Raw genomic sequence first — 12,451 nt, 5'->3', positions numbered from 1 at the left:
AATTGCTGTCTCTTGTTCCACCTTCTGGATTTTCTCTTTTATTGTAAAGAATACATAGCTGAAAGCTTTCTTAATATATAACATAAGCATGCTGGAATGGACATTTCCATCTGTCAGAATTTAACTTCATGTATTATATATCTATTTAAAGAGGAGAAAGTAAATTCCCATTGAGGGATTATTTATCATTCTCCCAAAAACACCCAGGGTCTCCTGGAGCTATAGTTGGTATTTTTGTTATTACATTTTAAGAAACTAAACCTCCAAAGATTACTTGATTTTAATTATTTATTTATAACTCCTTCCCTTTAATCATTGTTTCATACAATATAAAATTATTCAAGAGGTTTTTTTGGGCCATCAAAGCATCTACTACTGTTGCAGATTTGACTTATTTTACAGCAGTGAGTTGGGGGAAGACAGAACATAACTGCTATCTTCATCTCAAGGATTTATGTTTCTGTCGGGATGTATAGCTTTCCTCTCTATTAATATCAGAAAAGGTTCTTATATAAATTATGTTTAGTCTCAGAAGTAGATATTGTCAGGTATTATATTTCAGCACAAAACTTATTCATCAAAATGATCAAGATCGACAACTGACAACCCGCAGCCAGACCCTCCTGAAGTGATAATCACTCAGAATACATTGCTAGTTTAAGGTACGAATCCTACTTTTAAAAAAGTGCAGACACAACCTATGGAAGGCCATTATGAGAGCAAAAGACTATTCTATGTGAAATTAGAGACACATTTGAGTGCATGAAAACTGTGGCAGGGTTTGCCTGTCATTACTTCCTTTAAGGCAAAGTTTTACAGCATAAATGGCATAAAAGGGATATTTCTATCCCCGATGAGCTCCTTGCCTTGTATGCATGGTTTGAAAGGAAAAGTAACACTACACCTGTATGAAATGCCATAAAACCTAGCAACCCTGTAAGCTTATCTCAGAGGCCAATGTCAGAATATCCTTCAAGAGGGTGAACCCTCACAAGGCATCAGGCCCTGACAGTGAAAGTCGGTAACAAACAACTGTCTGGAGTGTTCAAGGACCCTGCAATTTGCCTACTGCTGCACCAGGTTTGCAGCAGATGAAATCTCATTGGCTCTCCACTCTGCTTTGAAGCACAGAGACAACAGCAAAACTAGGACAGGCTCATAAATACAAAAGATTCTGCGTATGCTGGAAATCCAGAGTATCATACACAAAATGCTGGAGGAACTCAGCAAGTTGGGCAGCATTTATGGAAATGAATAGACAGCTGACTTTTTGGGCCGAGACTCTTCATCAGGCCTCCTGTCAGGCTGCTGTTTAATGATCACAGTTCAGCATTCAATACCATCATCCCCTGGGTATTAATCATCAAGCCTCTAAACCTGTGTCTTTCAACCTCTATCAGCAACTGGATCCTTGGCTTTCTCAGTCCACCATCAGTAATGGTCAGTGTTACTATCTCCTCCCTGCTGATAATCAACATAGGTGCACTTCAAGGATATGTGCTTAGCCCACTATTCTATTTTTTTCTACGCCCATGACTGGCTAAGCATAGCTCAAAAACCATTTATAAGTTTGCAGATGACACCATTGTTTTTGGTAAAATTTCGGATGCCAATGAGGAGGCATACGGAAGTGAGAAAGATTGGCTGGTTGATTTGTGTTGCAACAACTATCTGGCACTCAGTGTCAGCAAGGTCAATAGGAAGGGGAAGTTAGGGGGAGCACATGCCAGATCTCATTAAGTTCCTCAGAATACACATCATCAAAGATCTCACCTGGACTGTACATACAGGCTACGTAGCAAGAAAAGCACAACAGCATCTCTTCTGCCTCAGATGACTGAAGAAGTTTGACATAAGCCCCCAAAAACGCAAGACCTTCTACAGGGGCACCATTGAGAGCATCCTGAGTGGCTGTATCACCACCTGGTACAGAAACTGCACCAACCTTGATCGCTGGACGCTGCAGAGAGTGGTACAGACAGCCCAATGCATCTGTAAATGTGAACTTCTCTCCATTGAGGACATTTACAGCAGCAGGTGTGTAAAGGAGGCCTGGAAGATCATCAGGAACACCAGTCACCCCAACCATAAACAGTTTCCATCTGGCAAATGATTCCATACCATTAAAGCCAGGACCAACTGGCTGTGGGACAGCTTCATTCTATAAACCATTAGACTTATAAATTCACATGTCTGTACATCATGATGGAGTCCTAACACAAAGATTTTTACTCCTTCACGTTGTGAGATGGATGTAAGATTTAAATAAATTCAAAATTAAGGTGTCAGTGATGGAAAGGGTGAGCAGCTTTAAACAAATGAATGCCAACATCTCCAAGGATCTGGCCTGAGCACAACAAATTGATGAAATCATGAAGAATGGCTCTCCTTTGTTAGGAGTTTGAGGAGAAGTCACTAAAAACTCTTACAAATTTCTATGGGTCTATGGTGGAGAGCATTCTGACTTGACATACCATTCAGCCTGGTATGGAGGCGCCAATGCACAGGATCACAAGAGGCTGCCAAGGATTGTAGATTCAGCCAGCTCCATCACAGGCACAAACTTTATCACCATCAAGGACATCTTCAAGAGGCAATGCCTCAGAAAGGTGGCATCCAGCATGAAGGATCCTCACTATCCAGGACATGCTCTTTTCTCATTACTACCATTAGGGAGGAGGTACAGGAGCCTGAAGGCCCACGCTCAATGATTCAGGATCAGCTTCTTCACAGCTGCCATCAGATTTCTGAGTGGTTCATGAATCCACAAACACTACCTCATTATTCCATTATTTTTGCACAATTTATTTATTTTGTAATTTATAGTAACTTTGTGTCTTTGCACTATGCTGCTGGTGCAAAACAACAAATTTAATGTCATATAAAACAATGATAATAAATCTGCTTCCTAATTCCTGAGGCAATGAACTTTGTGTGTATTGCCTTTTCTATTAATCATTACCAATTAAAGCAATCTCCTCTTCTTCGATCATACTGTTTCTCACCTTATTCAGGTAAGTGTGAAAATTAAAAATCTGACCAAATTTACTTCAATTCCATGCTATATTTTCTGAAGATACACAGCAAGTTTAGAACTAGTTTAGTCTCAACTGCTTCAGAATGTATTAAATACAACCAGCCACTCACTGTGTGAAAAATACATGAACTTAGAACAAGCTGACTTGAAAACACTTTCATTCTAAATGTTGAAAATGAGATCTCTATTAAAACAATTGCCAAGTAATACATGGTTATGCCAGAATACCTCTTTCTCATGTGGAAGCAGAAATGGGGAAGGTTGGGGGTTGTATCCGCATTCCAACACTAAAATTAAGATTGGTGGACCTGGCACAACTGCTTGAATTCATAAGACTGCTATTGAAGTAGTTGACCCCTAGAGTAAAATTTGGTTTGACCAACAATTCTCACAACTTTTCTGGCTGGCAAAGTTAGCCACCACTGCTTGATCTACTCCCTAAAGCAGGGATTGAAAAGGAGTATTCATCCTGGTCAGAGCATTACATACTGTAAATCAAACACTGAAGGAAAGTAGACTAAACGAATGACTTTCACAATCTTGGGACATCCTAAGTAAATTACAACCGATTTGGTTTTTGCATCCTTGTGAGCAAATCTGGCACCTAATTTGCATGCAGTAAGGTTCCATATCTGGCACGAGGATAAATGGTTATCAAAGTGGCAAGCAGTTTTGATTTGGTTTAAATTTTAAAGATGTGCCCTTTATTAAATAAGAGATTATATTCAGTTGAATGAGCAGATGGATCTTCAATTCAACACTCACCTGAAAGCTACTATGAACATATTGAGCACTTGGCTCTAAAAAGGATTCAGGTCTACAAGTACATCACCTGATCCCTAAGTGTGAAGTAGAACACACAAACTTTTGAGCCAATACTGATCCAAGAGTGATGCTGAAAATTCCCTACCTGTACAGGTGACGTGTACCTAAATAATTTAATATGTGACAAGACTGGAAGTTATCCAGAGGCAAGAGAAGTTCACTTTGGATTTGATGCCGCTTCTGTGTCACGATCCTTGAGAAACTTGTTGGATTGCAAGTTGATTCCCAGCTGTAAAATGGATATAATTCCACATGATGATTTACGATGATTTCTGTATAACCTGACTAGAAGACACATGGTCATGACCTATAGCAATTATAGAGACACCAACTTGAATAGGTTCTTCCTAGTTGCTCCCATGGCATCATGGGTGATTTATTGCCACTTCAGAATCCACAGCTCTGTGGGATCTGATATAGCATATGGGGTCAATCAGGACACCAAACACTGTCTCAAACACAGCAGGAGGGACTAGATGGGCTGTAAGCTGGGAAATTTGGAAAGTGATATGCTCCTTCCACTATTTATACTGGACTTTTGTACGGTTCCAACAAGGGACTTGAAATTCTCAATGTCATCCCCAGTCACAGAGTCATAGAAAAATACAGCACAGAAACAAATCCTTCAGCTCATTTAGTCTATCTAGTCTGAAACCATTTAAACTGCCTACTCCCATTGACCTGCACCAGGACCAGAGCCCTCCATACCCTACTATCCATGTACCTATCGAAACCTCTCTTAAATGTTGGAATTGAGCTAGCATACACCACGTTCCACATTCTCACGACCCTCTGAGTGAAGAAACTTCCTCTCATGTCCCCCTCAAACTTCTCACCTTAACCCATGACCTCTGGTCGTAGTCCCACCCAACCTCAGTGGAAAAAGCCTGCTTGCATTTACCCTATCTATACCCTCATAATTGTGTATACCTCTATCAAATCTCCTCTTAATGTTCTACTTTCTAAAGTAGTCCTAACCTATTCAACCTTTCCTTATAACTGAAGTCCTCTAGACCTGGCAACATCTTTGTAAATTTTCTCTGTACTATTTCAACCTTTTTTACATCTTTCTTTCTCCATTTTGAACAGCCATGGGACAGAGATAATAACAAGATATGAAATAAAAATAGGATAGCTTATTTGGTCTTTATACCTGCTTTGGCATTCAATACTCTTATCTCAATGCTATTTCCACACTAATCACATATCTCTTGATTTTCTTAATACCCAAAAATCTTTTTATATCTGACCTAAATCTACTTAGTGACTGAGCCTCCATAGGTCAGGATAGTGAATTCCAAAGGTGCATCATCTTTTTAGTGAAAAGATTTATCATCATGTTCATGAATATTCAGTCCCTTATTTGAGACTGTGAATTCTGGTTCTCTACACCATAAGTCAGGGAAGACTTCATTGTCAAGCTCCTTAGAATTTTATTTGTTTCAATCGGATGACCTCTCATTTTTCTAAACAAGAGAGTACAGGCCCAGTATGTTTACTTTCTCTGCATAACCCATGATCTCAGTAATCAGTCTGCTAAACATTTGCAACACTCCATCAATTACAAATATATCCTATTTTGGGTAGGAAGAATAGATCTGTTGAAGTTATTTTTCCCCAGAGCTCAACAATTGGAGCAAAATATCTCTACCCTTGTACTGAAAATCCTTTTGCAATAAAGGCCAACAGATCTTTTGCCTTCTATCAAGTGATTTATTACGAGGACAGGTTTCTTCAAATATCAGCACTTTTCAGTCTCACATCATTTAAAATATACTCTGTTGCTCTGTTCTACTAAAGTGGATTAAGACTCATTTTTCCTCATCATATTTCATCTGCCATCTCCAAGCCCATTCACAGAGCCTGCTAATGTTCCCTGAAGCCTTTATTTACCTCTCTCGCAGTCCAAACTACCTTGAGTAGATGGGGAGGTAATACTTGTCCAAAGATGCTTTGAGGCTCAGAGTGGTATCTATTTCAGGAGTCTAGTGTTGTATATGTTACTGAGGTAGCAAGAATATAAGTAGAACTGCAATACTGGGGATGTTGGCCTGAAAGAAGATGCTGATATATGTTCATCAATCCTGCTGAATGAAGTTAGGAGGATTTTGCAGAGGTGGAATTGGTGATACCTCTGCTGTGTTTTGAGTTGGCTGCTGTTGGTAGTCCATGTCTCAGAAGCATACAGGAGGTCTGTCCGGTTGACCCATTAATCACTGGTCAGGTTTGAAGTCTTGATCTTCGGTCATCCTCATGGGCATAACTATACCAGAAGGAAGACTGGTAGATGTCTTTTGTGGACGTAAAAGTGTAATGTCCATTTCTTCACGCAGTTGAGTAAACAAGACAATGACTTGGAGCTCAGCCTCCAAATGCAGGCATGAGCAAGTGTCATCTGAATATAGCAGCTCAGTAACTAAGGCTGGACTGATGTTCTTTCTGGAGTGAGTGTAATGAAGATTAAATGGTTTCCCATCTTTACTATAATTCAGCTGCACACCAGCTGAAATTTTTTTGGAGATGAGGTATAGCACTATGGTGAAAAAGACTGCGGCAATTGTGCAGTCTTACTTGACACCAGACAACACTGTTGAGAGCCCTTTAAGATCACAGCTTCCTTGCTGTTATGAAGTAAATGCAAAAAAAATCATCAGGTTTCATGGGAAATAAAACTTGAGAAGGATTTTCCAGAATTCCTCACAGTTAGGGGTTTATGTATGAGGTCAAAATACACCATTTTTAGTCATTGATGTTGCTCCCAGTATTTCTCCTGAAGTTGAAATTTTGTGAAGATCATCTTCATTTTACCTTTAGGTAGTCAAAATCAACTTTGCATTTCACTGCGAGGAGATAGATGAAGAGAATGCCTTACAATGACTTTATCATTGGGCAATATTTGCAGTGGCAGAAGATTAATAAAGGACTTTTTTGGATGTTAAGCATGAGGCCTATCCTTTTGTATTGTTCAGTGAGCAAGTCAGTAATTTGGAGCAATGTCCAAATGTGGGCATACACAAGCATCACCTGTATATTCCAGCTTAATGAAAAATTGACTTTGGTTCCAGAGTGGAGACAATTATGTGTGTGAGCTGCAGCAATAAAGTAGGCCGTATCTTGGGTAATGATGAATCTGAGTACAGAGAGGAAATTAAGAACCTGGTGGCATGGTGTGACGACAATAACCTATCCCTCAAAGTCAGCAAGACGAAGGAACTGGTTTTTGACTTCGGAAGGAGTAGCGGACCACCCGACCCCATCTACATCGGTGGTGCGCAGGTGGAACAGGTCAAAAGCTTTAAGTCCCTTGGGATGAATATCACAAATGACCTGACTTGGTCTAACCAAGCAGAGTCCACTGCCAAGAAGGCCCACCAGCGCCTTTACTTCCTGAGAAAGCTGAAGAAATTTGACCTGCCCCCTAAAACCCTCACTAATTTTTATAGATGCACCGTAGAAAGCATTCTTCTAGGGTGCATCACAACCTGGTATGGAAGTTGTCCTGTCCAAGACCGGAAGAAGCTGCAGAAGATCGTGAACATAGCCCAGCACATCACAGAAACCAATCTTCCATCCATGGACTCACTTTACACCACATGCTGTTGGAGCAGTGCTGCCAGGATAATCAAGGACACGACACACCCAGCCAACACACTTTTTGTCCCTCTTCCCTCCGGGAGAAGGTTCAGGAGCTTGAAGATTCGTACGGCCAGATTTGGGAACAGCTTCTTTCCAACTGTGATAAGACTGCTGAATGGATCCTGACCTGGATCTGGGCTGTACCTTCCAAATATCCAGACCTGACTTGCACTACCTTACTTTCCCTTTTCTATTTTCTAATTATGATTTATAATTTAAATTTTTATTATATTTACTTTGTTTTGTACTTCAGGGAACGCGAAGTGCAGAATCAAATATCGCTGTGATGATTGTACGCTCTAATATCAATTGTTTGCTGACAATGAAGTAAAGTAAAATAAAGTAATTGTAGCAGTTACTCTAGAACAAGCAAAACTGCTCAGAGACTAAGCATGGGGGGGTTGACACTGTTTGATGCGCTATTCACAATAACAAAGTTTTAAGTTGAAGAAAGTATGTTTGATCCTTTATTAAGAAACCAGAAAAATGAACAATAAGATAACGATAAAAAACTAATGAAACTAAAACTAACGATATAACGAAATAAGCAGTCTAAGTGTATTCAAATATACTTAAGTGTTACAAATTTAAACGTACTAAGCCAAGTGTTTTTAAACAGTGAACAAAAAAAATCATTCTCCCCTACCTACACCCTACACTAACCAGACTAAAACTGAACAAAAGACAAAACATAAATACATAAACTATATCTTCACATCTACCACACCCCAACTTGCATAACAAATTACCCAAAATAAATGCAGAACAAAAATACAACACAGACAGAAAAGGGATACGTCTCCTACATCCCATCCCTTAATTATTATGCTATAATAATTATAACTACATACTACTAAAAATAGGAGACATGAAATCTTAACATTCATACAAATGTCCTCTTTTTTTCTTTCTTCTTCCAGACAAGTCATGTAACAATCATCTACGCCAGAGGTACCAGCAGTTAGCCAAATACAGAGTGATCTATAACATCACTCTCTGTCAAGTTATTAAGTCAGAATCATGAAGCTTCTCGAGCAGTAGCTCCTCAAACCTCCGCCTCCTGTAGAAGACAAATCTTGATTATAGACCTGTCTAGAAAGCTGACCTTGGTCTTGATGCACACTGCTGCACAAACCCTCTTCTGTCTGGAAAGATTTGAATGACTCTTCCCATAAACCATGTGTCAAGGTGTTGTGTTGTCAAATATAAGCACATTATCTCCTGAGAGGAAATTCTGTTTTATACCTGACCATTTCTGACATTCCTGTAGCTGTGGTAAATGCTCCTTGATCCACTGTTTCCAAAACAAGCTTGACATGTATTGGACTTGCTTCCATCTACGATAAGCATAAACATCTGATGGTAGCAAGAATGGTGAGGGCTTCAGAAGCAACAGATGGTTGGTGTTAGTGCTTCCAAAACAATGGGTTAGAATGATGCTTTAGTAATTGGATGACCACTGATAATAGACTCCAGTTCGCAAAGAACTGTGTGGAAACCATCTTCGTCAATATTCTGTACCTTCCTGGTAGAACTTTTCTTTTTTCAATCTTTTTATTAAGTTTCATATACAAAAGAAAATAATAATATAACATAACATAACATTGAATAGGTTATAAATACACGAGGCTTGAAATTAAATTAATAACAAGACATCAATATCTTATTGAAATATCAACAGAGAACATCATAAGATAATCAATCAAGCCTATATTAATTATATATGAAAAAAGGATAATCACAAAAGGAAGGAAAAAAATACAAGAAAAAATATGTATTAAAATAAAGCAATACTTCCTGGTAGAACTGAGGACCTTTTACAAATTTTCTTCCCTTTGCGACTCAAGAATTCATATGGAAATCTTTGTTTTAGTAAAAACTAGTGGTCTCCATTTCAGCTTTTCTGAGCTCCTCCACTGAGAGACAATCTCAGCCAATCTGACCCTTGCCTTCTCAATCTCTCTCCCCAGAGAATAGCCTTGTTGTTCCTCTTCCAAGTCAGACTGAGCAAAAACGATATTCAATTGCTTCCTCTTCCAACTATGAAACAAGAGCAGATTCTTAAATCTAAGAATCCAGGCCACTGTCTTCCCCAGCAGGTCCAAAACAAGAAGACTTGGATCTCTTCAATCTTCATCATAACACTCCTCTTGACTTCCAGATCATCTAGCAAAAGTTCTCCAGAATCATCAGGCTATTCGCTTTCAGGCTGAAGAAAATACTGAGGTCCTGACACCCATGTCTTGTTCTTCAGAAAACCGTTCACCTTTAACCCTCTAGAGACCACATCTGCTGGGTTACCTGAAGTGTTTACATACCTCTATTGAGATGCTTGGGAGATCTTAAGAATGTCTGAAACTCTGTTAGCAATGAAGGTTCAGAACCTGTAAGTTTCATTCTTGATATACTTCAGCACAGAAGTACTATCAGTCCAAAAAACTGAGTCTTGAAGCTGCATGTGCAACTCCTTCCTCCACAATGTGTCCATACGGCTTGCCATCATAGCAGCAGTGAACTCCATACGATGGATAGATATCCACTTCAATGGAACTACCCTAGATTTAACCAAGGTAAAAACACTGTGCATCTGAGAATGTGTTGTGCAACAATAGGCAGTTCACTGCTCCATAGCCAACTTCACTTGCATCTGTAAAGTGGTGTAACTGTGTAGCAGTAACTTCTCCAAATCCAAGGGTTTCAAACATCTAACAACCTTGAAATCTACCAACTATCAGAGTTCTTCCAGCCAGCTTGTCCTCTCATAAGCAACTAATGCTGGTATAGTGTCATGCCAGCCAAACCCTTTCTGACATAGACCTTGTAGAATCTTCTGGGCAGATAATGCCACCGGACTCAAGATTCCTAAGGGATCATTGATGGAACTAACTGTGGAGAGGATTCCCATTCCAGTAAGTGGTCTATTTTGGATCGTGATCTTAAACTTGAAAGTATCAGATTGAATGCAGCATTGCATGTCCAGTACTCTCCAAATCCTTCATATATTTTGCTCTTCGCTTGTTCGATATCACAGATAGCACAGTGTCAGGTGCTTATCCACTTTGTAAATCAAAAACCACCTTTGGCACAGATGAATGCAAGGTCATGATAGAGAGACACTGCTTCTTCCACCGAGGATACAAGGCAGTCATCAACAAAGAAGCAATGTAAAATCTTATCCACTGTCTCATGGTTAAGCTGTTCTTTATTGACCTCTGCACATTTCATAAGAATTAAATTGGCACAACTCATTGATGAAGTTGCTCCAAAGAAATGTACCACCATTCTAAAGTCCACCATACTATGGATGAGGTCACCATCAGAGAAACCTCAGCAGATTTGCATCTACTGCTGGTACTTTAACCTGATGAAAAAGTGATTCTGTATCCACCATGATCACCACTGGTTCTATTCTGAATCTGGTTATGACTCAAATCAGTGAACTATTAAGATCTGGTCCCTGTAAAAGCTAAGCATTAAGTGACATTGCTTGAAAAGTCGCTCCACAAACATAACCCCATGATGAGGAATATACCTAACCTTGCTATCCCTGCATTCCAGATCCACTGCTGGCACTCTTTCGGCATCACCTTTGGAGATGACATCCTTCATGAAAGCTGTGTAGTCAGTGTGAAATGACAAATCCTTCTGAAACCTCTTCCTTATATTTAGAGTGCACTGTTCAGTAACCTTCCTATTATTAGTGACCATCCACCAATTTTGCAGAATTTGTAGCCAGCTCCATGAATTTGTGGTCTTGACAAATCAGGTTGTTCATCCTGACTGCATTCAGGGAGGTCTGCCATGAAGTGCTACTGCCAAAGCTCATCCAAGTTCAAAACTGATATCCTGTTAAGTGTCAGCTCGACTGAGCACAGTCTCTTCCATCACCATGGTCTCCTTTCAGTGGTCCATTCACAGTCCAACCCAACATTGTCCTAATTGCATACGGTCCATCATTAACACTTTGAATCACTAGCAACGTCTCCAATGCTTTAGGCACATTTGTCCCTGTCAGCAGCTCAATTTCTGATTCAGAATGTGTCTGGCAAATGGACACATTTCAGACGAGACCATTCCTGGAGATCCTTCTGATGAAAAATGTTTCCTTTGTGGACCAGTACACTTTCCTGCATATAGATGTTATTTAGTTCACAATAGTTTACATCATCTAAGCCAGCTGCTTCCAATCCTGAAATGACATAGCCACCCACGACTTTTTCTTGACCCATGGTGCGTAAGAGAATACGTATCCTTTGTTCTGTGAGGTTGAGCTTGTTCATGAGGCTCACTGTGCAGAACACTGCTGTACTCCCTTGATCTAGAAAAGCATAAATAACCATTGTCTTCTTACCCTTCTTAGACGTAACCTGTAGTGGAATTATGGAAAGTTTGCAGTCATGATCACCAGCTCCCATAAGGCCATTAGATACAGGGGCATTACTCTCTGCTGTGCCTGATTCTTTCACAGCCTTTTCAACTTTCACAGACTTTCATTAGAGTGAATATGAAATATGCTGGGATGTTTGCCACTGCATACCTTGCATGAAAGATGCTTCCTGCTATCCTTGCTGATGTGTCCTGCACATAAACAACCAAAGCAGACACCATTTTCCTTTAGGAAGGCATCTTCTCACTATGAACCCTTTCTCCAACTGAGGGCACAAATCCAATGTATGTTCACCTTTGCAGAATGGACAAACCCTTTTGGCTGACAAGATCATTTCCCTTTCATTCATTCCAGAATGAAGTTGTGACTTAGTTTTGTTCACACCTTCGCTTACTGCAGGTAATGTGGCATTCTGTATATTCCCAAACACTGGGTGTGTCACAATCTTTACTGGCATTTCAATAAAAATGACAATGACAGTGAAACTAATTTTACAGTTGTGCCTTCTTACAGTTTACAGACCATGTTCTCCATTTATCCCTAAGCATATAGGGTAATTTCTTTTT

The 12,451-nt window shown here is 39.7% G+C and overlaps 1 long non-coding RNA gene across 1 annotated transcript in view; it reads right to left on the bottom strand.

Annotated features, from left to right (window-relative positions):
* LOC132385187 (uncharacterized) overlaps positions 1–12,451 on the bottom strand; it is a 63,609-nt gene that overhangs the window by 42,175 nt on the left and 8,983 nt on the right. The gene's annotated exons all lie outside the window — the stretch shown is intronic.

The sequence above is a fragment of the Hypanus sabinus genome, chromosome X2, assembly GCF_030144855.1.
Source record: "Hypanus sabinus isolate sHypSab1 chromosome X2, sHypSab1.hap1, whole genome shotgun sequence".
Classification (NCBI taxonomy): domain Eukaryota; kingdom Metazoa; phylum Chordata; class Chondrichthyes; order Myliobatiformes; family Dasyatidae; genus Hypanus; species Hypanus sabinus.
This window is presented reverse-complemented; position numbering and strand designations above follow the sequence as displayed.